Source organism: Antechinus flavipes, chromosome 1 (assembly GCF_016432865.1).
Source record: "Antechinus flavipes isolate AdamAnt ecotype Samford, QLD, Australia chromosome 1, AdamAnt_v2, whole genome shotgun sequence".
NCBI lineage: Eukaryota > Metazoa > Chordata > Mammalia > Dasyuromorphia > Dasyuridae > Antechinus > Antechinus flavipes.
This window is the reverse complement of record NC_067398.1, coordinates 227,573,935-227,599,153: the sequence shown is the minus strand read 5'-3', so window position 1 is coordinate 227,599,153 and position 25,219 is coordinate 227,573,935. Positions and strand designations below refer to the sequence as shown.

At 36.0% G+C, this 25,219-nt stretch overlaps 2 protein-coding genes across 12 annotated transcripts in view; one reads left to right on the top strand and one right to left on the bottom strand.

Moving 5' to 3' along the window:
- UBAP2 (ubiquitin associated protein 2) overlaps positions 1–11,925 on the bottom strand; it is a 121,679-nt gene extending 109,754 nt beyond the window's left edge. For 5 of the 10 annotated variants that reach the window (XM_051997088.1, XM_051997128.1, XM_051997141.1 and 2 more), the window contains exon 1: positions 11,140–11,924. The gene's annotated coding sequence lies outside the window, so the exon portion shown is untranslated. Of the gene's footprint in view, positions 1–8,540; positions 8,738–10,325; positions 10,421–11,139 lie in introns of those variants that run through there. The other 5 variants (XM_051997136.1, XM_051997157.1, XM_051997111.1 and 2 more) reach the window with 4 other exon arrangements.
- The window catches only part of LOC127561895 (tubulin polyglutamylase complex subunit 2-like), an 877,998-nt gene that overhangs the window by 509,729 nt on the left and 343,050 nt on the right, over positions 1–25,219 (top strand). The window lies entirely within an intron of this gene.

Below are 25,219 nucleotides of genomic sequence, written 5' to 3'. Positions count from 1 at the left end.
TATTTAATATTAATATTCAGAGCACAATCTCCAACATTCAACTAGAGTGACTTGTGTTCACAACAGTGATCCAAAACTCTAATTTCTCCCAAGCCAGCAATCTCAACTCCCATGATTCTCTCAACCAAACATAGTGACTCACACCTTAATTTAAATTCACTGACACACAGAATTGTTCTATTTGATCACAGATCTCCCGTCTTCTCCAGTCTTTCCCACTCCTTCAAACGTCAACATTTTGGTCTTAAATCCCTCCTTACAACTCACTATCTGACAAAAATTGCTGGGAAAACTGGAAAACAAGAGTAGCAAAAATTAGACATCGACCAATATCTCACATCCTATACAACAAGATAAGATCAAAATGGGTACATAATGATGACATAAGCAAATTGTATGGCCTATGGAAAAGGGAAGAATTTATGACCAAATAGGAAATAAAGATTATGAAATACAAAATGGATAAATTTTAATTACATTAAATTTAAAATATTTTCCAGTCAATGGAATCAAAATTAGAAGGGAAGCAGAAATCTGTAAAACAATCTTTACAGTCAATATTGCTGATAAAGGCCTCATTTTTAAAACATATAGAGAATTGAGTCAAATTTATACTACAAGCCATTCTCCAACTGGTAAATGATCAAAGGATGGATGGATATAGATATATATATATATATATATATATATATATATATATATATATATATATATATATACACACACATACATATACATATATATATACACACATACATATACATATATATATACACATATATATATAATATGCAGTTTTCATTTGAAGAAATTAAAGCTTTCCATTGTCAAATGAAAAATTGCTCTAAATCACTTGATTAAAGAAATGCAAAATAAAACAATTCTGAGATACCACCTCATACCTATCAGATTAGCTAATATGACAGAAAAAAATGATAAATGTTAAAGATATGGGAAAATTGGAATACAAATATATTGCTGATTAAGAACTAATCCAAACATTTTGGAAGGCAATTGGGAACTATGCTCAAAAGGCTTCAAGACTGTGATTACCCTTTGATCCAGCAATACCACTATCGGGTTTATCGCAAAGAGATTATTAAAAAGGGAAAAGGACCCACATTCACAAAATAACAGCTCTTTATATGATGTCAAAAAATTGGAAACTGAGGCAATGCCCATCAATTGGGGAATAGGTGAACAAATTTGGTAGATGAATGTAATGGAACTATTGTTCTGTAACAAATAATGAGCAGATAAGATTACATGATGATCAACTTTTATGATAGACTTAGCTCCTTCTCAACAATGAGGTGATTCAAGGCAATTCCAATATACTTGGGATAGAAAATGCCAATTATATCCAAAGAGAGAACTATAGACAAAGTGGATAGAAGCATATTTTCACCTTTTTTTGTTTATTTTTTCTTTTTTGTAATTTTCCCCCCTTTTGGTTTGATTTTTCTTGCACATGACAAATATGAAAATGTTTAAAAGGATAGCACAAATTGTTAACCTCTATCAGATTGTCTGCTATCTTAGAAAAGGGTGAGGGAAGGGAGGAAAGAAGAAAAACTTAGGACACAAAATTTTACAAAAATGAATGTTGAGGGGGGCAGCTAGCTGGAGAAGTAGATAGAGCACCAGCCCTGAAGTCAGGGAGCCCCGAGTTCAAGTCTGACCTCAGACACTTAACACTTCCTAACTGTGTGACCTTGGGCAAGTCAACCCCAATTGCCTCAGCAAAACAAACAAATGTTGAAAACAATCTTTACATGTATTTGGAAAAATAAAATACTACTAAAAAAAAAAGAAAAATTATGAACGGACTGATTTCAGAAAAATCTGGAAAGACTTCAAACATGAACTGAAACTGAGTGAAATGAGCAGAAGTAGGATTATATTGTACACAGTAACAGCAACATTATGTGATGATCAACTATGATAGACTTACCTCTTCTCAGAAATACAATGATCTAAGACCCTTCCAAAAGACTCAAGATAGAAAATGCTATCCACAGAGGTAGCTAGATGAAGCAGTGTATAGAGCACCAGCCCTAGAATCAGAAGGACCTGAGTTAAAATCTGGCCTCAGACTTAAAAGACTTCCTAGCTGTGTGTTACTTAACCTCTATTGCTTTGCGAAAAAACAACAAAAAGAATTTTTTTTTTCCACATGTAGAGAAACAATTATGAATTAGGAATGTGGATCAAAATATACGATTTTCACTTTTTTGTTGTTTTTTTTCTTGTGGTTTTTCCCTTTTGTTTTGATTCTTCTTCCACAACATGACTAATATGGAAATCTTTACTATGATTGTACAAAGATAAACTATATCAGATTGCTTGCTGTCTTAGGGAGAAAGAAAGAGAAAAAAAAAAGGTTATCATCCCTCCTTATACTTTCCCACTCTATCAGCCAGAACAAGATCTGGAGAATTCCTTAAAAACAATATATGCAAAATCTGGACACTATTATTTCAACAATCAAAAATGAAAACTGCCTATTTATAAGAACCAGTGAGCAAAGTGAACCTTGAAAGACTCCACCAATCCACCTAGAAAAATCTCAAAAGGAACCAAAAAGCCATTTTTTTAAATCTAAAAAGATTCCATTTCAAAGAAAAAGGAAAAAAATGCAAGTAGCAAGCAAAGAAAAGTTCAAATACCAAGAAATAGTCAGAATCAAACAAAACTCAGCAGAACTTATACTACACAGGAAAAATACTGGTATACAATAACTTAGTTTTATATTATATTAAAGTATACAAAAGCACTTCACAAACATCACTTCTTTTACCATTACAACAATTCTGGGAGGCAGATGTTATTATGCCCCTCATTTTATAAATGAGAAAACTGGGGCAGAGGTAAAGTGACTTGTGGGTCAACATAGGTAGTGCCTGGAGAAAGGCAGGATTTGAAAGTTTTCCTGACTCCCAAATCCTGCACTCTGTTCAATTCATCACCTAGCTGTTTCTATTCCAAAAGGAGAAATATATAGGCAAAAGTTGGAGAATAACTGCCTCTGCAAAGCTAAATCCAGTGAGGGTTAAGGAATGGAAATGGATCTCAAACCAAATAGAGAACTTTTAAGTATTTCTGATGAGAAGCCCAAAGCCGAGTTAGTTACACTGAAATGCCAAGGTTAAAAGTTTAGCTGTCCAGAAAGGTAAGAGGTAGCTTAATGATACAGTTTCAACATTCTAACAACTGGGAAAGAAATGTGTCCCTTCAATGGAAATCTTGAATGGAATCTAAGGGTATTGAGTTAAAATAAGAAAAACAGGGGACTTGAGAGTGTTCTAAGTATCTTGACAAGGGCAAAGTAAGGAAGATACTAATGTAGAAAGTAGGAACAAAGAGCAGAACTTGCTATTTCCCAATAAGAGCACATGAAAAAAATATATTAAAATGGAGAAAAGAGTAGGGAGGCATCATATGAATTGCACTCTACAGGATAAAGACTAAAAAAACAACAAAAAATTTTGGTATAGAATTACATCAAATTCAGCAGGGGGAAAAAAAACAGGGACAAAAATAAGAAAGGGATTAAGGCTCCAATAATGAGAATGCTCCAAAGTGAATTAAAGCAACACTGAGGTTATATCTTACACTCATTAGATTGGTGGGAGGGGGAATGCATACTGTAGGAGTTGTGAGGAAAATAGAAAAACTAAGGCATTAGCCACTCTGTAAAGTTATTTGGAACTACATTCTTCTCCTCCTCCCAATCACTAAATTTCTACCCAATAACTTTCCTTGACAATTCTAGGGTGCATCAATCTTAATCTCTCTCTCTCTCTCTCCCCTGCCCCTCAAATATATCTTTTCATCATTTATATAAGTCATTTTATTAGTAGTATCTTCAAATAAAATATAATGGAATGGAACACTATTATAGCAATTTAAGAAATTATGAATATGAGATACGAGAAGATATGAAATGAGGCAGAGGAAAGTAAACCAGAAAAGCAATATATACAATGACAACAATGTAAAAAATAAATAGACCATATAAAACAAAGCTTAATGCTGCATAATTATAATGATCATATTTGTTGCTTCAAAAGAAGTATTGAGAAAAATCTACTTCTTTCCCTTTACCTAGAGGTGAAGGAATATAAGAGCACTGTTTATGTGAGATTTGGTTGATTTGCTGGTTAGTTTTGTTAAAATGCTCCCTTTATACTTCCCACATCCCATATACCCCCCCAATATTCTTTATTATATGGAATGGTTCTTTGAGCACAGAAGATAAAAGCAAAAATAAAATAGCTAATAATAAATAGCTTTCACATAGCATTTTATGCTTTGCAAAATGCTTTAGATATATTACTTCACTGGATCCTCACAAAAACTACCATTTTACAGATGAGAAAACTAAAATCAAGGAGAGGTTAAGTGACTTGTCCAGGATGACACAGCTAGGGTCTGAGGCAGCATAGCAATCCTATATGCCTTACATTTTGCCTAAAAGAAAATAAGCTCTAATAATTAGAAAAAGATTAACAACTGGTTTCTAGTATACCAATATGATTTAAATCAGTATTTTTCATGAAGATTACAGACTTGGCAAAGAAAGATATGTTTCTAAATACTAATTTAAGAACCCAACAATATTAAACTGTACTGGTTAAAAACAAAAAGTTATCTCAATAATTAAAAAAAATAGATAAGGAAAAGAAGCAATCAAAAACATGAGCCAAGTGATTGATAAACCCAAGAATATTAGTTAACTGAAATAAGGTTCTCCTTTTTTGACAAGAATTGATGGGAAAGCTGGAAAGCTGCTAAAAATTGGGTTTAGATCAATATGTTAGAAAAAAAATTAGATAATGTATCTTTCAATATCAAAAACATAGCTAGAAAGAAAAAGTTTTAACTAAAGGGATGGAGGAAATCACAAAAGATAAAACAGGAAATTTCTATTACTAAAATTAAAAGCCTTTTACACAAATAAAATCAATAAATATAAAGAACTGCAAGATCTTAAGAGTTAAATGAAAACATGTTCTATATTACTAACAGTAGTGAAACACAAAAACTTAATTGACACCATATAAATTCACAATGATAAATGATAGTAATAATCAATGTGGGCAGGACTGTAAAGATACAATCATACCATTAGCTATTCTAAATATCAATTTAGATATAAGCAAGAAAAATGGTTTAAATGTCAAAATTGTTTGACCCATCAATACCACTACTAGGAATAATTATATTATATTATATATATATATATATATATATATATGTGTGTGTGTGTGTGTGTGTGTATGTATATGTATATACATATATATATAATACCCCCCAAAGCAAAAAACATAGTTTTAATATTTAACAAAATATTAAAAGCAACACTCTTTGTGGAGGCAAAGATCTAGAAACAAAGTGTATACCATGGACTAGGAAATATATAAAAAATATTATGACACATGAATATATATCTTATATATATTCTACAAAAATGACAAATGAGAAATTCAGAAAAACAAGGGTGTGTATGAATCATAGTCAATATGAACTGAAACAAAGTGAAATAAGCAGAAGACAAGCAAATATAAAATGCCACAATAACTGTGGTACAGAGCACTAGGTCTAAAGACAAAAATTTCAAATCTCACCTCTGATGTTAATTACCAGTGTGATCTCAGGCAAGTCATTGAATCTCCCTGGGTCTCTAGACAGCTTCTAAGGTCCCCTCTCAGTTTTAGAGGGACAGTCAGATGAAATGAAAAAAACAAAAACAAAAACACTAAAAAGAAGTAAACTCCAAGTAATTGGGGGAGAAAAAAAGATACAAAGAACTAAAACTTCTTGCCACTGCATCCTTGACCATATTCCCCCCAACCCTCACCACGCAGAGAAGCAGATCATTCATACAAATTAGACAGTCAAATGACTCACTGTATCTGGTTTTAAATTTTTTTCCCTTGTCACAAGGAAGGATTCAATCTGAAGAGATATGTGTGATATGAATCAATCAAAGATTCCAGATTGTGTTTGAGGATTCAAAGACAGAAAGGAAACATCCCCTATCCTCAAGGAGTTTACCTTCTATAAGGCAAACAAAAGATGTACAAAATGAATACAAGGTAATTTTGAGAGGGGAAGGAACTTCCCCTTACTATCTGGAAAGACAGTAAGTGGAAGACTAAAAAAGACCAGGTAGTAGCATTTAAAGTTAGCTCATATAGGCAAAAGGTATTAAAATGTTTTGTTTTAGCTTTTTTAAAGATACTGATGTAACATACTTTGAGCAAATACATTCATTGAATAAATATTTATTAAATGCCTACTGGTGATGGAGCAATGGACCTCTAGGACAGTCTGAAAAAGCCAATGATAACGTATGGTTCTCAAACTATACATTATATTAATAATTTGTGTAATTATTTCAAGATTCCCTATTTTATAGACAAGAAAACTTAAGGTACCAAAGGATTTAAGTAATTAATCCCACTCTCCAATCCCAGTATGAGACAGGATTTATACTTTTAAAAGTATTGTTATCAAAATTAGTACTCTTCTCCAGTGACTGCATATAGATTATTTATACATAGTTATTTGTATGCTATCTTCCTTAAGAGATGAAGAGCTACTTAAGAAAAGCAACTTCTGACTTTCTTTGCATACACCCTAGGGGTTCGCTCAGTGTCTAGCACACAGTAAGTGATTAACAAAAGTTTACTGATTCACATCTCTTTCTTTCCTTTACAAAGCAGTTATTTCAATATCTAGCCAGGCTCTTTCCATCTAAACAAGAATGATCTGAAGCTTGAATACCTCAAGATTTGCTGAAATTCAGTAACACTGAAGAAGGAAATCAAATTAGCATGACCAATAAAAGGTACCATTCATATTCATTGTAAAAGTCAAGCTCTTTTTACAAAAGATATTCCTAAGCATTAAACACATTCAAAATGGTCTTAGACCAAGCTTTAAAAATGCCTAGACAAAAGAAATAATTTTTAAAAAGTAAAATTGTGTTTTAGAAGCATTAAAGATTGAGCCCTGACAATTTCAGGGCAATATTTTGAAGTTTATGCCGTATGTTCTCACAGCAGGGTGCAATCACTGTTATACTATCTAGATCCAGGTTTCAGTTTGAGAAAGTAGAGAACTTGACCAGTTTCAAGTGACCAGCTTAAGTGAATGACAAATTTAAGATGCATTTCTTTTACCATCATCAAATCCAAGCCATATAAAAAGGAATTTTAATGAGACTTATTTTCTCTGCTTTTTACCAAGAAAGAAGTCAAGATGTCCTTAATACATTATACAGAAAAGAGCTCCAATTTGATTATATTTTCCTTCCTACATTTAAAATGAAAAATACTAAGAAGCAGTGAAAATCAATCCTTAGGGATATTTCCTTTGACCTCTTTGTTTTCTCTCCCCCATATACCCAAAAGAAATGATTTTCCTATTTTTCTTAGACACAGTCTAAGAAAATATCATCTCTTCCCGGAATCTTTTAAAAAGTGGGTGAGGTGCATGTGATACAGAAATAACTACTGTTAGCAAGAGAATTGTAAAAATCAGCTTGACTCTTGACAACAGGAATGGAGAAGACCAGTATCTTTCTCGTCATACAGATAAGAAAACTTCATTGTAATAGAAGTACATGCATGAGGCTGGGCAAGATATTTAGCCTAGTATTAAGATTTCGTGGTAATAATTAAGAACCAGTAGTCACAGACAGGGATTTAATTCAAGATGCTACAAAAAAGGATGTTGGAATATTGGGGGTAAGGGAGGTGAGAGGCTATTGTTAAAAATTCTAGTCATCCATTTTCTGTAAGTAATGGAACAAATCCTCTGTTTCCCACCCCTACCTCCCAAAATAAGGGACTACCCAAGATAAGAGGTAATCAGAAAAAATTTCAGAATCTAGTCAGAATTCTCCATCCTCTGTGTGTGTCTCTCGCCATATGTGTAAACATACACACACCAATTAGTTTGTGGGATCTCATAAACTCCTAAGAATTCAACTAATCATTTCTATGCAAGTAACTGGATCTACCTATTTAACTCAGAGCTCCACCAGCATCAAAAACTATTAGTTATTTACAAATGAATGTGTCTCAGGCATCTCAAGACTCAGTACTTCCAAAACACAACTTTGCTCTTCAAATGTCAGGGTCTTCCTTACTTCTTCCCCCTTCCTCATAAATTATATAATCAATCAGATGATAATTTTATATCCACAATCTTTCTCATACTCTTCATCTTCTCCCACAAAATTCATCCTCATCATGCTCATACTCCAATAATCTAATGGGAGCTCTGCTCCAATCAAATCTTTTTCTTCTCTTTAATTTATCCTCCACACAATAATGAAATTGATATTCTAAATCACAAATATGACCATGTGACTTTCCTGCTCAAGAATGATGCCACTTTTTTTTGCCTCTAAGTCAAACTATGAATTCCTTTGAGTTGGCTTTTAAAGTACTTCACAATCTGGGTCTCAGTCTTATTACACATTATTTTCCTTTACTACCTATATTCAGTCAAACTAGCCTACTTACAGATTCAACAACATGACTTTCCATCTCCTGTCTTCATGCCTTTGCCTTCCATGCTCTTCTTGCTTCGATTCCACTCCAAAATTAAGTTCAGAGGTCACAGCATACAGGAAGCCCATCCTGATTCTTCCTCCTTAACCTCAGGTGTCAGACCTCCAGGAAATTTACTGTCTAGATACTTGCCATCCTCCCAAATATGAGTTCAACATTTCCTTTTTTTTCCTGTATCTTTAGCACAGAGCAATCATTTGATAAATGCTTGCTGAATTGAGGGAAGTATCAATAGGAGAAAGTGAGTGGTAAAAAGAGCTATATAACCTCCATTCCATCAAATTTTTTTTTAAAAATTCATTTAGTTAGCATCCTTAGCGAAAAATGAATATCAAGTATAACCTGAGAAAAACAGTAAATATAAGGGAAAAGAGAAAAGAAATGGTAGGCATTATTTAGGAAAAGAAGTACCAAGAGAGTTAAGGGAAGTCGAGTGCCTCTCTCTGCCCTAAAAAACTGGGAGACCTTTATTTAGATATTCTTTTAACATAGTAAAGGTTTGTTAGCATCCTCAGGTGGGGGAAAAATGATATGAACCTTGAATATAATCAGGATACCTATAAGCTGGGGTAGAAAAGGAAAATAATAACACATGAATGATAGTGCTGAGGTGAAGGCTACAATTAGGTCATGCTGTTACCAGGGTAATAAAGTGACTAGACTAAGGATAAGTAGGAGGAAGCAGAAACACACCCAAGAGAAAAACTGAATTCAGTATATGTCAAGGAGGGATCAGAGTTGTGTAACTAGGAAGATAGCTAAGCAACTAATTAGGTTGAGAGACAGAATTAAAGCAGGGGAAAAGTACGGAAAGTAGGGCTGAGCTGAACCCCAAGGAGTTTGTGAAAGAAAATAAGAGAACATTAAGATCCAATAAACTGATAAAGTTGGACACCTTGAGTACACTTTTAAGAGGGCTAATTAAGTTGCACTTCAAGTTGTATGAGTTTTAGTTAGGGAACACTCTCCAAACTACATAAGCCAAATTGGTAAGTGAAACTAAATTCACAACTCTAGTCAGGCTGAGCACCGGAAAGGCTGATAGAAAATAGGTTTATTAGACTTGAAAGCTCTAAACTTCAGAATACGGGGTTGAGAGGAAAAGAACCCGGGATCCAGCCACAAGACTGAGAAAACCAGGATAAGGGGAAGCTTAAGTACTTAAGTGGGAAAGAAAAGAGTGCAAAAAGCCACACCCTCCAGAGTAAAGCTCTGCAATTGTAGTAAAAAAGAAAACCAGCCCCCAGTGGTGGATGGAGTAGGTAGATGTATGGGTAAAATGGCAGTCTGGGAAACTAGAAACACAGATGCCTTAGGTGGAGTGCCCAGATTGGGAAAACTAAAAGGCGGCCTCAGAGATAAATGGGGGGAAGGGAAGGGGTTAGGAAGGATGCTGATGTGAGAAAAGGATGGTCGGGAATCGGATGGGAGCGAAATGCCCACGAAGAGAGTGTGTGCAATTATTAGGAGACCAAGGTAGCCGAGTCTCGAGGAAGGGGGAGGGGCGTTTAGCCCTTCCCCTCCCCCTTGCGGGTGGGCAAGGAGGCAGGCCTCGGGTTGGGGTGGGAGGCCAGGTCGTGGACGAAGGTGGGCCTGACTTGGGGAAGGGGTGAATAGGACACGGCCCCGAGAAACCACAGAGGTCCACAGAACCTAAAGTTCGGTGAAGATGATCGGTGAGGGAGAAGAGGGGGAAAGAGAGACCAAGGAGGAGGGTGAAACGACGGAAGGCATTACCGCTGCTGCTCCCGCCGCGCCCCGGACCAGCCGCCGCCGCTCGTTACCTGCCTATGTGCCTCTCACAAAGCAGCGGCGGCCGGGGCCCCGTCACGTGACCCTACCGCGTCACTGGCAAAGGCGGAGCCTAGGGCGGAGCCCTCCTCCCGCCGTCTTCCCTCCCCCGCTCTTTCTCCGGGCTCGAGGACACGCGCTAGTCCGCGCTCTCCCTCCCGCCCTCTGCTCCCCCAACCTCCTCCTCACTCAGACCCCGGACAAACAACTAAAAGCCGCCCCACCAGAGTGGTGATGAAGAAAACAGATGAGAGGGTGTGTGGGACTAGACTGGGAGGTATAAGGATTAGGACTGGGAGAAATGATACAAACCACAGCCAGCCTTCCCACAATTCCAACTCGATGTCGCGAGGCGATGACATCATAAGGCAATCAGTTCCTCCCTTGCCCTTCTTTCCCCTCTTCCCCCCTTCCACGGGACCGCAGGCTCCTCAATCACATGACTATTAGGAAGTGGCCATTTCCTCAGTAGAAAGAGCCGTCACCCAACACGGCATTTACAGAGACTACCATTCCCGACATGCATCGCTACAAAGCCGTGTACTAAGACGCTCCTCCCCTCTCTCCACCCCCCCACCCCCCCAACACACACGCTGCCGAGAGGTAACATGGTGTTTTGTTAAAGAGAGCTACATCTGGAGTCAGGAGAGATATCGGCTCAAAACCTTCCTAACACTTGTAAGTGACTCAGGACGAATTACTCGCTTCCCTGTTGAGTGTCTAAGTTTACCCCTCCACCCTCGGGAGTATAATACCCTACCTCAGAAAGAGCGTATGGAAAGCGCGCTTTGCAAACCTTAAGGCGCTATGTGAATGCGAATGTCAGCAGCCTTGGCAGGTAGTGCTTAAGAGTTCGGAGGGTTCCCGAAGAGAAGTGGGAGGGTGAAGAAAAGAAGGGAAGTCCCCGTTTCCGGGAGCCATCGCGCCCCGACCAATGAGAGAGCCGAGGCTCGGCGCCAGAGCTGGGCACGTTCGATGGTGCGTCCGCTCGGCGCAGGGGATGCCGGGAGACGCAGTGACGTTTTGAAGAGGTTGGGGAGAGGGGCGCGCGCACTCTGGAGCCCCTAGGCGTCTCATGCCACGTTTCCAACGGCTGTCTTAGGTCCTGGTTCCCTGTCTACCCATCCTATTTGCCCTTGACCCCGCGACCTTAAAAATACTTCTTTCCACATCATCGGTTAGAAAAACAGGCCAAGTCCGATTTCCTCCAATCCCGGCGGGAGGCAAGAACTATGGGGATGGAACTGATGATGCGCCCTCCCTATCCAATCTTTTATGTTCGTCCGCCCTCCCATTCATCTGGCCCTTTAGACCACCCAGACTCCCTTCTCCGATCAGTGTCTCATCCCTTCTCCATCCTCCGCGGACGTGGAGTGCGGAGATCCCTCCTTAGTTCCAAGAACAATTTGAGCCAATTTCCTCATTTCCCCGAGTCTTTGGAGAATTAGACTGAAGATCTGATTTTGGGTGAGAGTTAAATTAATTGGGGCAAATTAAGAATATACCCTCCCAGTCTTAAAGGAAAATAAAACATTCATGATGAATTTCACTTGAACATAACAGCTGTCCAGAGGGAGGAGACATTATTTCGTCTTGAGAACACTTCGGTAGAGAAAGTGGTATGATAACTATGACCTTGGAGTATTAGTAGAATTTTATTTTATTTTATTTTTTGAAGAGTCCATTGATAGAACCTGGGCCTTTGAGAGGTTAAAGTGATTTGGCCAGATTGAGCCAACCTGATTTCTTCTGGAGCAAAAGTTCTTAGTTTTTCTTTGGTAATTTGGCAGTCTTGTGAAGTTTATGAAACCCCTATGTTTCATTATTTAGTGCTAAAAGTACATAAGATTCCAAAGAAACTAATACTGAAATATAGTTATTAGAATACCAAATGTCCCCAAAGCCTTAAATCTAGTGAAAATTGCACTCAGTGACTTTGGAGATACCTTGTACTTTAAAACAATGTGCCCCGGTTTAAGAGCCTACAATATCAATAGGTTTCAGACATTGAGAAGGTATTCTAGTGAACAACCTTGAAGTACAAGTTCAGTGCTGTGAATTCCATCATCCAGTAGTCACTACCCAACAAGTCCAGGAAAATGGAGAAATCTAGAACACTTAATTGAATCATGCTTTTTGAAGTATAAGTCATTTCACTGAAATAATTTTTATTGTTTTTTTGGTCCAGATTTGTGATTTTTATCAGGTGGGTAAACTTATGTAATCCACTGATGTGAATATTTTTTAAACTTTTCATTTTTAACTTTTGAATAAAAAGACAAAAAAAAATTCCCATTTAGTCAGCACAATACAGGATTCAACACAGGATTCAGGATATGAAATCCTGAATCTCCATTTCACACTATTTAAAAAAAAACAAAACTATGTAATAAATATTACATGTTTTCAAAACTACCTGCTTTTCTGTGTTCCCTTCTAACTTTTCTTTTGTTTTTTGCTATGCACTTTTTTCTTCCTCCCCACCTTGCTCAGGTGGGGAGTTATATGTATGTATGTGTTTATATATATAAAACCATGTATATGTATATATATATGTGTGTGTATATATGCATTACATATATACACACATATATGTATATTAAACCATACTCTAGTTATTTCTGTTTGTCAGTTCTTTCTTTGGAGATGAATAGCATTTTCATATTACTTTGTAATTGACTTGAGCATAACAATTTAAAATAACATTGTTGCAAATCTAAGGAAGTTTTTGATGCCTCAGGATTTGTTCTGTCATATCAGTCAGGTTGACTTTTTCCTGACCCATTTGGGATTTTCTTGGCAAAAATACTGAAGTGGTTTGGCATTTCCTTTAGCTCATTTTACAGATGAGGAAACTGAGGCAAACAAGGTTAATGATTTGCCTACATAAACATAGTAAATATCTGAAGTCAGATTTGAACAACAATTTAAATTGGTCACAGCTGTTATGCTTCTGGGATTGAATTGAACCCAGATTTGCTTTACTCTCCAAACCAGCTCTATTTAATCCCTCATAAACTAAAGGAAAATTATTCAGAATCCTTTTACACATGTCAGGAACTGATGTTTCACATTTAGGATGCATTGAAGAGAAAAATGTCATGGTTTTGATATTAGAGCATCTCTAATTTTCACTTATTGAAGAAAATATATATTAATACCCTGTGTTTTAGATGTAAGTGTGCCTGAAATAATTTTAACATTTTAGAGCCAAGTATTCCTAACCTAGAAAGAATGGTCCAAAACTGGCATAGTTCTCCCCTCCCACCTTCACCTGCCTTATTATCCTAGCAGGGTCTGTATTCACTTTTATAGAAACCTTGCAGAAAAAGAAACAGCACAACATGTTAAAATACAGTTTAGGGTTAATATTTTAGAATCGTGATTTAACAATAGTCACCATTCCATTTTTACTAGGACTACTTATTTCAAGGATCAAAAAAAGGAGTCTTTTCCCTGTAATGAATATTATATTCCTTTCCCAATGGAGGGAAGGAGAAGGAAGGAAATAAACATTACTTTAAGGGTCTACCATACTTAAGCACTTTTGCAAATATACAACACTGGGAGGTGGGGCTATATTATCACCATTTCACAATTAAACTAAAGCATAATGAAATAACTTGCCCAACATCACACATCTAGGAAATATTTGAGGCTGGATTTAAACTCTAGTCTTCCTGACTAGTGATTAGCACCTTCAGAACAATCTAATTTCTGGGCTCCTGGCATTTTCTCTGGCTATCTCCCATTTTTGGAAAAACTATCACTCCACTGATCTCCCTAATTTCCTTTGGCTCAACTAAAATCTCATCTTTTACTATAACCCTTCCCCAACCTCTCTTAATTCTAATGCCTTCTCTTTGTTAATTATCCTGATCTCTCCACCTTTAATCTGAAAGAACTATGTGTCATCATCATATTAATCTTTCTAAAATCCATGAATGATTGTATATATTCCCACTTTAAACACCAACTCAATAAAACCTAAGAGCCCCTACTTTCTGTTTGTAAAATGTGAACTTTTTAGTCAAGACAAAGTGCTTTGTCTATATTTGTTTGCATATTGTCTTCCACTTTAGAGAGTAAGCTCCTTGAGGGAAAGGAGTATCTTTTGCCTTTTTTTTTTTTTTTTTTTTTTTTTTAAGGGTATCCTCTGCCGTAGGCATTTAAACATTAATTGGTGGATTTGGTGGAAAGGGAAAGTGCTGCTTTATAAGTCAAAAGCTCAATCAATTCAGAAGTGGGAAAAGAGGTATTCTTTGTCTTAAAATTTTATTTCCATCTTAATCCATTTCCTTAAGAAAAACCTTTCATGGGAAGCAATAAACTGGGAAAACATTTTTACAGTTAAAGGTTCTGATAAAGGTTCATTTCCAAAATATAGAGAGAATTGACTTTAATTTATAAGAAATCAAGTCATTCTTCAATTGATAAATGGTCAAAGGATATGAACAGACAATTTTCAGATGATGAAACTGAAACTATTTCTATCCATATGAAAAGGTGTTCCAAATCAAAGAAATGCAAATTAAGACAACTCTGAAATACCACTACACACCTCTCAGATTGGCTAAAATGACAGGAAAAGATAATGACAAATGTTGGAGGGGATGTGGGAAAATTGGGACACTGATACATTGCTGATTAGTTGTAAATGAATCCAACCATTCTGGAGAACAATTTGGAACTATACTCAAAAAGTTATCAAACTGCATACCTTTTGATTCAGCAGTGTTACTTCTGGGCTTATATCCCAAAGAGATATTAAAGAAAGGAAAAAGACCTGTCTGTGCAAAAATGTTTGTGGCACCCTTTTCATAATGGCTAGAAACTGGAAACTGAATGGATGCCCATCAATTGGAGAATGGTTGGGTAAATTGTGGTATATGAATGTTATGGAATATTCTTGTTCTGTAAGAAATGACCAGCAGTATGAATATAGAAAGGCTTCCAAGCCTTACTTACATGAACTGATGCTAAGTGAAATGAGCAGAACCAGGACATCATTATACACTTCAACAACAATACTATATGAGGATCAGTTCTGATGGAATTCAACAATGAGAGAATCCAAATCAGTTCCACTTGATCAATAATGAACAGAACCAGCTACACCCAGCGAAAAGAACACTGGGAAATGTGTGTGGACCACAACATAGCATTTACACTCTTTCCATTATTGTTTGCTTGCATTTTTGTTTTTCTTCCCAGGTTATTTTTACTTTCTAATTCTGATTTTGCTTGTGCAGCAAAATAACTGTATAAATGTATACATATTTTGTATTTAACATATACTTTAACATATTTACCATGTATGGGACTATCTGCCATCTAGGGGAGGGGATGGAGGGAAAGAGGGGAAAAGTTGGAACAGAAGTTTTTGCAAGGGTCAGTGTTGAAAAATTACCCATGCATATGTTTTGCCAATAAAAAACTATTAAAAAAATAAACCTTTCATGTCTGACCTATTTACCAACATTTGTGGCAAAAAGAACCTCCAAAAATAATCTGGGAAAAGCTTTTAGATTAGAGGAATATTATTTCTCTGATGCAATTAGGTGAGTGACTGACCTGCAGACTCATCTTTAATTCAAAACTGGCTTCAGAAGTTTTACTAGCTGTGTGATTCTGGGCAAGTCATTTAACTTTGCCTTCAGTTTCCTCATCTGTAATATGATAAGCTGGAGAAGACAAGGGTAAATCACTCCAGACTCTGCCAAGAAAACCCCAGATGGAGTCACAAAGAGTCAGACACACTGAACAAGTATTTCTGGGGAAACTAAAAAGAAAGTTTTATTTATTTATTTATTTTTTACGTTCTTCAACAATTTTCTTCTCTGAAGTCCTACAATTCCATAATTTTCACTGTGTCCCAAAATTATTTACCACAAATTCCTAAAGTGTTCTACCCCCAGAGTCCCTGTTCTTGCCCTAAAGCCACCACTACTCAAGCCACCTCTAATATTGCTGCTTCAAGCTTCTCCACTGCCACCTAGTGAAACTATTCTGTTGCTTTATGCAGCTTCAGTAAAATATGCTTTGAGCTTCACATTTCCCAGGTTGCTTGCACTCTGGTAGAAACTCTACAAAAACACAGCTCAGAAAGCTAACCAGCTCATTATTTAATCAGTTTTTTGTTTGTTTTAAATCTGCCTCACAGGTGTATCTCCAGGTTGCTGCTGTAAAATGCTTCTTATTTCTCAGGTTTCCAGTTGATTCCTATAGATTAAGGCAAATGTCTATTTCTCCTCCATTCTAAGTCACATAACTACTTATTATCATTTTCTATGGCCAGAAAGATTTTTCTCCTTCCCTTTTTTTTTCACCTGTCATTTTGCAAAACATGCAAATGTTCTTGACAATAAAAAGATACAAAAACACTGATAGGAAAAGTGTACAAGAAGAACATTGCTAGCATTCTTTTCATTCCTATCAAAGCCATTGCACCCTTCTCATAGCTAAAAAGCCAAAAATAAGAAACTACAAAGGGTGTTAATGGTAGATACAAATCAATTAGAACATTTTATGGGTGGAGTGTAGAAGGCGAGATAGATCTGAATTTAGCCATCTTGTAGAGATCCTGGATAAAAAGATAACATTTTACTTAGAAAAAAGTGGGGATCCTTAGGAGGATTTTGAGTAGATATCTGTTGTAGAAAGTGGACATGGATATGTGGATGTTAGATTTATTTGACAGTTGTATGTAGTTTCTTAATAGAGGTAGAAAGACTGGTCAGAGGTAATAATAAAGACTAAAGAAATATAAATGGAAAGGTAAACTTCATTTATTTGACAAAATGTTTATTAAGTATCTGTAATGTGAAAAGCTTTGGGCTGGATGCTGATAAAGTTACAAAGTATAATTCTACTTCCTCTGTATATGTTGATTAGAATGTAGCACAGAGAAAGGAAAAGTTTTTGATTTAGATCTCAGAGCTCAGGATTTAATAACAAAATTGGATTTGGATTTACTCCAAAGTATTATTTCCATAAACCCGTGCAAGACACAAACTCTCTGGACTTAAATTTCTTTATCTGTAAAAGGAAAAAGCTGAATTAAATGATTTTAAAGTATCTTCAAGCCCTAAATCTATATTAATTTCCAGATATGACATTTTTTTCTCAAAGCATTCCCTATCCCCATCCTTTTACCTGAACACTTCACCTCAGAATTAACTGAAAAAAATTTAAATTATGCCAAAACCACCCTTTATTCCCTTTAATCTTTATTTGTTTATTCACTACAGTCTCTGATGGAGGTGGCCATTTTTCTAGCTAAATATATCTTTTTGGTATACTATGAGGCTCAACATGCCCTTGATCCCCATCCTGTTATACCTTCTCCAGCAGATTATCACTAATTGTTAATCTTCAACCTCTGCCATCTTTTATTTCCTTCTTGCCAGGCTACAGACATTCTCAAGACTCCCACATCCTTAAAACATTCTTGTTGGATCCTACTAGCCTGTCTATTTTCCCTTCTAAACTCAATTCTGTGGGGGGAAAAAAGGCCATTTGTTATACAATGACACGTGTGTCCACTAGCTTTCCTCTTATTGTCTTTAAAAAAAAAAAAAGATTGAATATTTTCCCCCAGTTACATTTAAAAAAAAATTTTTTTTACATTTGTTTTAAACTCTTTTGAGTTCCAGGTTCTTTCCCTTATCCCCACTCTCATTAAGAAACCACATGTGAAATTATGCAAAACATTTAAATGTTGTGAAAGGAAACATAGATATCCCACCCTAATGGGAAAAAAACATACAACAATTCTCAAGAAAAATAGTTTTACAGAGAGAAGGGGGAAGGAGAGAGAAAGAAAGAGAGAGAGAGAGACAGAGAGAGACACACAGAGAGACACAGAGACAGACGACAGAGAATAGGCTTCTATATGTTTTCAGACACAATCAGTTTCTTCTCTGGATACAGATAAGATTTTTTGCATAAGTCCTTCAGAATAGTCCCGGATCATTATGCTGATGCTGATGCTAAGAATAAATACAGTCATTTGTAGTTAGTCATCCCAGAACATTGTTGTTACTTTGTATATAGTACATTTCACTTTGAGTTCATGGAGGACTTTCCAAATTTTTTTTTTTTGAAAGCATCTTGCTCATCATTTCACATAATATTTCATCACAAACATATACCACAATTTACTCAGTCATTTCCCAATTGAAGGGCATTCCCTCATTTTTCAATTTTTTGCCCTGAGAAGAGAGCTGCTATAAATATTTTTTGTACATATAGATCTTTTTTTTTTTTTAATCTCTTTTGGTATTTATGCCTAATAGTGATGTTGTTAGGTCAAAGGATATGCAAGAATTTATAGCCCTTTGGGTATAGATCATATCTTTTAATCATTTATCAATCTGGGCATGGCTCTTATTTTTTTATAAATTTGGCTCAGATCCCTCTATGTTTGAGAACTAAGGCCTTATTAGAAAAACTTACTTCAAAATTCTTTTAACAACTATTGCTATTTCCCCCATTCTATTCTCTTTCTCCTTTTACCCTGTCCCTACTCAAAAGTATTTTGCTACTGACTGCTCCCTTCTCCAATATTCCTTCTCTTTTATCACCCTCCCCTCTTCCCAAATCTTATTCCCCTCCTATTTTCCTGCAAGATAAGATAGATTCTATGGCCATATAGAATACCCATTGAGTATATATGTTATTTTCTCTTTGAGCCAAATCTAATGAAAGTAAAGTTCACTCACTCACCCTCATTTCCTCTTCACTCTAAGAGCTTTTTCTTTTTTTGCTTTTTTAATGGCAAATAATTTACACCATTCTACTACTGCCTTTTTATTTCCCAGTACATTCCTCTCTCACCCCTTAATTTCATCATTTAAAAAAAGATATTATCCCTTCATACTCAACTCACACCTGTGCCCTCTGTCTATATATATTTCTTGTAACTGCCATAATTTCTTAAAAGATGATTTCTAAGCGTTTTCTCTCTCTCTCTCTCTCTCTCTCTCTCTCTCTCTCTCTCTCTCTCCTTCTTTCCCTCCCTCCCTCTTATGATCATGACTTTCTGGTAGACCAATAATTTGTAAATTATCTCACCTGGATCTATTTTTTTAAATAACTTTTTATTGATAGAACCCATGCCAGGGTAATTTTTTTACAGCATTATTCCTTGCACTCACTTCTGTTCCGATTTTTCCCCTCCCTCCCTCCACCCCTTCCCCCAGATGGCAAGCAGTCCTTTACATGTTGAATAGGTTACAGTATATCCTAGATACAATATATGTGTGCAGAACCGAACAGTTTTCTTGTTGCACAGGGAGAATTGGATTCAGAAGGTATAAATAACCCGGGAAGAAAAACAAAAATGCAAGCAGTTTATATTGATTTCCCAGTGTTGTTTCTTTGGGAGTAGCTGCTTCTGTCCATCTTTGATCAATTGAAACTGAATTAGCTCTCTTTAACAAAGAGACTGGATCTATTTTCTAGGTTGCTTTTCCAATGAGACATCAATTTTTTTCTACTTTTTTTGTTTTGCTTTATTGTATCTTGATTTCTCACAAAGCCATTAGCTTCTATTTGCTCAGTTCTAATTTTTAAGGAATTATTTTCTCAGTGAGCTTTTCTACCTTCTTTCCCAAATGACTAATTTTGCTTTTTAAGGCATTCTTATGAGCTTTTTGTATTTTCTTTCAATTCTTTTCCTGATTTTTTCTTTATTTCTCTTGATTTTCAAAATCCCTTTTGAGCTTTGCCATAGCCTAAGACCAATTCTTATTTTTCTAGGAGACTTTGACATTGTTCTTCTGAATATATGTTTTGATCTTGTCACCAAAGTAACTTTCTATGATCAGAAACTTTTTTTGTTATTTGCTCATTTTCCTAGCCTATTACTTGGAAGTCACAATTACTTTTTATTAAACTAGGGCTCTGTTTCCAGGGTGGAGGATGCACTGTTCCAAACTGTTTTCAGAGGTCCTTTGAGCGGCCTATTCAAAAGCCCTCTTTTCTGCCCTCCTTAAAAGAATTACTGCCCTACTATAGCTATAAGATCTGGGGTGTTAAAGCAACAGGGTTCTGCTTATCTGGTGCTGGGGCTGTGCTGGGATTGTGCATTAAGATTGTGTGCTAGACTCCCACTCTGTAGCACAGACCTTTTTTGCTGACCTTCCAAATTCCCTTTGGTGTCTCTGGGCTGAGAGATCTAGAAACCACCAATACTGACATTGATTCAGGAGTCCTGAGACCCGTTCCTACTTTACTGGCATGGGGTTGGGGCCGGACTGAGGCCCAGGTTGCCCTTATACTTCTTACACTGGGCCTGTGCACTGGGCTCCAACTCTGGTTCCATAGACCTTTTTTCCTGACCTTCTAAGTTGTCTTCACCTAGAAAATGTTCTGCTAAATCTTATGAGATGTTCTGAAGCTCTAAAATTTGTTTAGAGTCATTATTTAAAGAAATTTGGAGGGGTTTGGAGGAGAGATTGAATGAGTTCCTGTCTTTATACTATCTTGGCTCCACCTTCTTCCTAAACCCTCTAGTATGATTTCTAATCTCAATTCAACTGAAACTCCTCTCTTCAGTTATCAGTGTCCTTTTAAGTGGCAAATCTCATAGCCTTTTCTCAATACTTATTCATCTTGATTTCTTTAGCAAATCATTGACCAATGTTATTTTACATCAGAGGTTTTTTACCTGTTTTGTCCACAAACCATTTCGGGGTAAGAGAACTTGGATAGGAAAAAAGTTATATCTTTGTCTTTGTTAATCTCAACTAAAATTAGCATATCCTAAAATCTACATACTTCTCCAGAATTTCAAAGGACTGCAAAACAATAAAAAAGAAAAATGTTTGCTTTAGATTTTCTAGGATTTATCTAAAAATACTTTTCTCTCTATGTTTTTTGAAGATATTGTTCTCTCCTAGCTTTTTTCCTACCTATCCAATTATATGTTGGCCTCTTTTGCTGATTCTTCATCAATGTTATGTCCTCTTTTATATGGGGGTATCCTCTGTGGCTCAGTTGTAAGTCCTCTTCTCTATCCATCTCCCATTTGATGTTTTCATCAGCTCCTATGCTTACAATCTGGAGAAGGAAATGGAAAACCACTCTAGTATTCTTGACCAATAAAAAAAACCAAATGAAGTTATACAGAGTCAGAATGAACTGAACATTTCAAACTGGCTACATCCCATAGACATCTTAAACTCAACATTTCCAAAACAGAAGTTATTTTCTTTTCCCCCAGTCACCTATCTCCTGAAACTTCTCTATTACTACTCTCTTCTTAGTGCTCTGGGTTGATCATCTCAGTGGCAAACTCTCATCCTCATTCTCACCCCATGTTAACAAATCTTTTCATTTCAGTTTCCATACCCCTCTCCACTTTGATTTCATGGGAGCAAGAACTTGAATATTGTAAAAATTGGAGGTAAAATCTGTGGAAGAGCTACTACCATAGAGAACAGAGTTTCATCAGAGCAGAATCCACTCCACATGGCTCATGAATGATTCATATGTACTTTCTCAGTTCCTAAGCTCTAGTCCTGTAGCTTCTTCTAAGCATCTTTCATAGCTTTTGCTTTCCCCAATTGATCCTGATTGCTATCCTGATTCTTGTTCTCACAAGTCCACAAAGAGGCTTATAAATCAAGACCAGCCGCATATCAGGCAAAATCATGGTGGGTAGGAAATCAAGGAGGATGCTGGGATATTTTATATGAATCAGCAGGCATCCATCTTCAGCAGCCTGATTCCCCTGACAGTACCTCTAAGATACATGGCCAAAATAGCACCATGCATGTTTTCCTTTATTTTGTAAGTAATTTTAAAAGACTTTATTTCCATTTGTTCTCTGTTAAGTACAATTTTTTTTTTTTTTGCTAAGGTGGGCCTGCTGTTAGTTACTTCTATGGATTTTTTGAGGATTTTCTACTATATTTTACATAGTCTTCATTTCCTTTTTTAAAAATTAAAGCTGTTCCTTAATTTGGTATTCTTATTTTCTTATTTTTTAATAATAAATTTATTTTATAATAACACATATATTTATCATATTATATTATATATGTGATAATATATAATATATAATAATTTAATAAATAAAAATAAATTTTTAATTTATGATTTAGTTTCTGTCCAACAGGCTTTCTTTAATTAGTCATGTTCCCTCTTACTTCATGGTACCTTTCTGGACTGTCTCTTTGCTCTTTAAAACATTTTATTTTAATTATATTAATCATATTAATTTTAAATTTTTTCTCTCTCCAACCTTATTGAAAAACAAAACAAAACTGTTATAATCAATAGGTGTAATTAAGCAAAATAAATTTCCATTTGTCTATTGGTTCATACAAAAATATTCCCAACTTCTGTCACAGAATAGGTAGACTAATAGACCTAGGGTTTGCTCTGTTATCCCAAATCAACCAGTCTTTTAGCATTGTCACCTGTAGTGATCACAATCCAGGCTCAAAACTCCATGAATTGTGCTCTAGGCAAAACAGACCAAGGGTCCTACTATTTACTCCCTATTACTCTTAGTATAGTTTAAGCTAGAAATTTTCTAGTTTATCAGCACTCCTTGCCTATGATTTCGGGGAAAGAAACCCCAACAGGCCCTGTTGAGTGAAATCTTAACACTCCCCATAAAAACACCCAAGTGGCTTATATTCAAAATTAACCAACCTTGTAAGTCAAAAAGATCTAGCAACTGCCTTAACCCCAGGACTATTTAAACAGCTCCAAAACATGGATCTAGAAGCCTTAGATCAGAGTATATATTCTCTTCCAATAGCCTGATGATGACCAACATGCCTGAGTCTTCCTTTTACTATTCTTGGATGTATTCCTGACTATTCTTTCTCAGTCTCACTTTGTTATTGTTTCACTCAATAGTATATGTTTTCCAATTACATGTAAAGACATTTTTCAATATTCATTTTTGTAAAATTTTGACATCCAAATTTTTCTCTTTCCCTCCTTTCCTTCCCCATTCCCCATGTCAGCAAATAATCCAATATAGGCTATACATGTGAAAAAACAGATCTAAAAAAAAAGATAATAGATATGATGATCAATTCTGATAGACGTGGCCATCCTCAGCAACATGATGAATCAAATCAGGTCCAATAGAGCAGTAATGAATTGTACCAGCTACATCCAACGAAAGAACTCTGGGAAATGACTATGAACCACTACATAAAATTCCCAATTTCTATATTTTTGTCCGCCTTCATTCTTGATTTCCTTCACAGGCTAATAGTACACTATTTCGAAATCCGATTCTTTTTTGTACAGCAAAATAACTGTTAGGATATGTAAGCTTATGTTGTATTTAATTTATACTTTGACATATTTAACATGTATTGGTCAACCTGCCATCGGGGGGAGGGGATGGGGAGAAGGAGGAGAAAAATTGGAACAAAAGGTTTGGCAATTGTCAATGTTGTAAAATTACCATGCATATAACTTGTAAATAAAAAGCTAAAAAAATGATAATAGTATGTTTTGATTTATCTTTATTCTCTATAGTTCTTTCTCTGGATGTGGATGGCATTTTCCATCACAAGTCTTGAAATTGTCTTAGATCACTGTATTGCTGAAAACTAAGATTATCATAACTGATCATGACACAATACTATTGTTACTGTGTATAATGTTCTCCTGGTTCTGCTCACTTCACTAGGCATCAGTTCATGTTCATCTTTCCAGATTTTTCTGAAATTAGTCTGCTCAGTATTTCTTTCTTTCTTTTTAAATAGCTTTTTATTTACAAGTTATATGCATGGGTAATTTTACAGCATTGACAATTGCCAAACCTTTTGTTCCAATTTTTCCCCCTTCTTCCCCCCACCTCCTCCCCTAGATGGCAGGATGACCAATACATGTGAAATATATTAAAGTATAAATTAGATACACAATAAGTATACATGACCAAACCGTTATTTTGCTGTACAAAAAGAATAGGACTCTGGAATATTGTACAATTAGCCTGTGAAGGAAATCCAAAATGCAGGCAGGCAAAAATATAGGGATTGGGAATTCAATGTAATGGTTCTTAGTCATCTCCCAGAGTTCTTTCGCTGGGCGTAGCTGGTTCAGTTCATTACTGCTCCATTGGAAATGATTTGGTTCATCTCATTGCTGAGGATGGCCAGGTCCATCAGAATTGATCATCATATAGTATTGTTGTTGAAGTACATAATAATCTCCTGGGCCTGCTCATTTCACTCAGCATCAGTTCATGTAAGTCTCTCCAGGCCTTTCTGAAATCATCCTGCTAGTCATTTCTTACTGAACAATAATATTCCATAACATTCATATACCACAGTTTATTCAGCCATTCTCCAATTGGTGGGCATCTACTCAGTTTCCAGTTTCTGGCCACTACAAAGAGGGCTGTCACAAACATTCTTGCACATACAAATCCCTTTCCCTTCTTTATGATTTCTTTGGGATATAAGCCCAGTAGTAACACTGCTGGGTCAAAGGATACGCACAGCTGCTCAGTATTTCTTATGGAACAATAATAGTATTCCATCATATTCATATATCACAACTTTTTTTAGCCATTCCCCAATTGATGGGCCTCCCCTCAATTTTCTTAATTTTTGTCACCACAAAAAGAGTGCTTTTACCTTTTATATTATTTCTTTGAGATACACACCTAGTAGGGGTATTTCTTAGCCCCATTTTGGAACAGTTGATACCAGGTTCATTGTGAATGTGTAGGTGTGTGGAAATGTGTGTGTCAGCTAGCAATCCTAGTTTGACTTTGTATTAGTCATTTTGGTTTCTATTATTTATAGTATTAAGATCATTGTCCCTTGAAGAGAAAGCAGAAACAAAATGAGAACTGA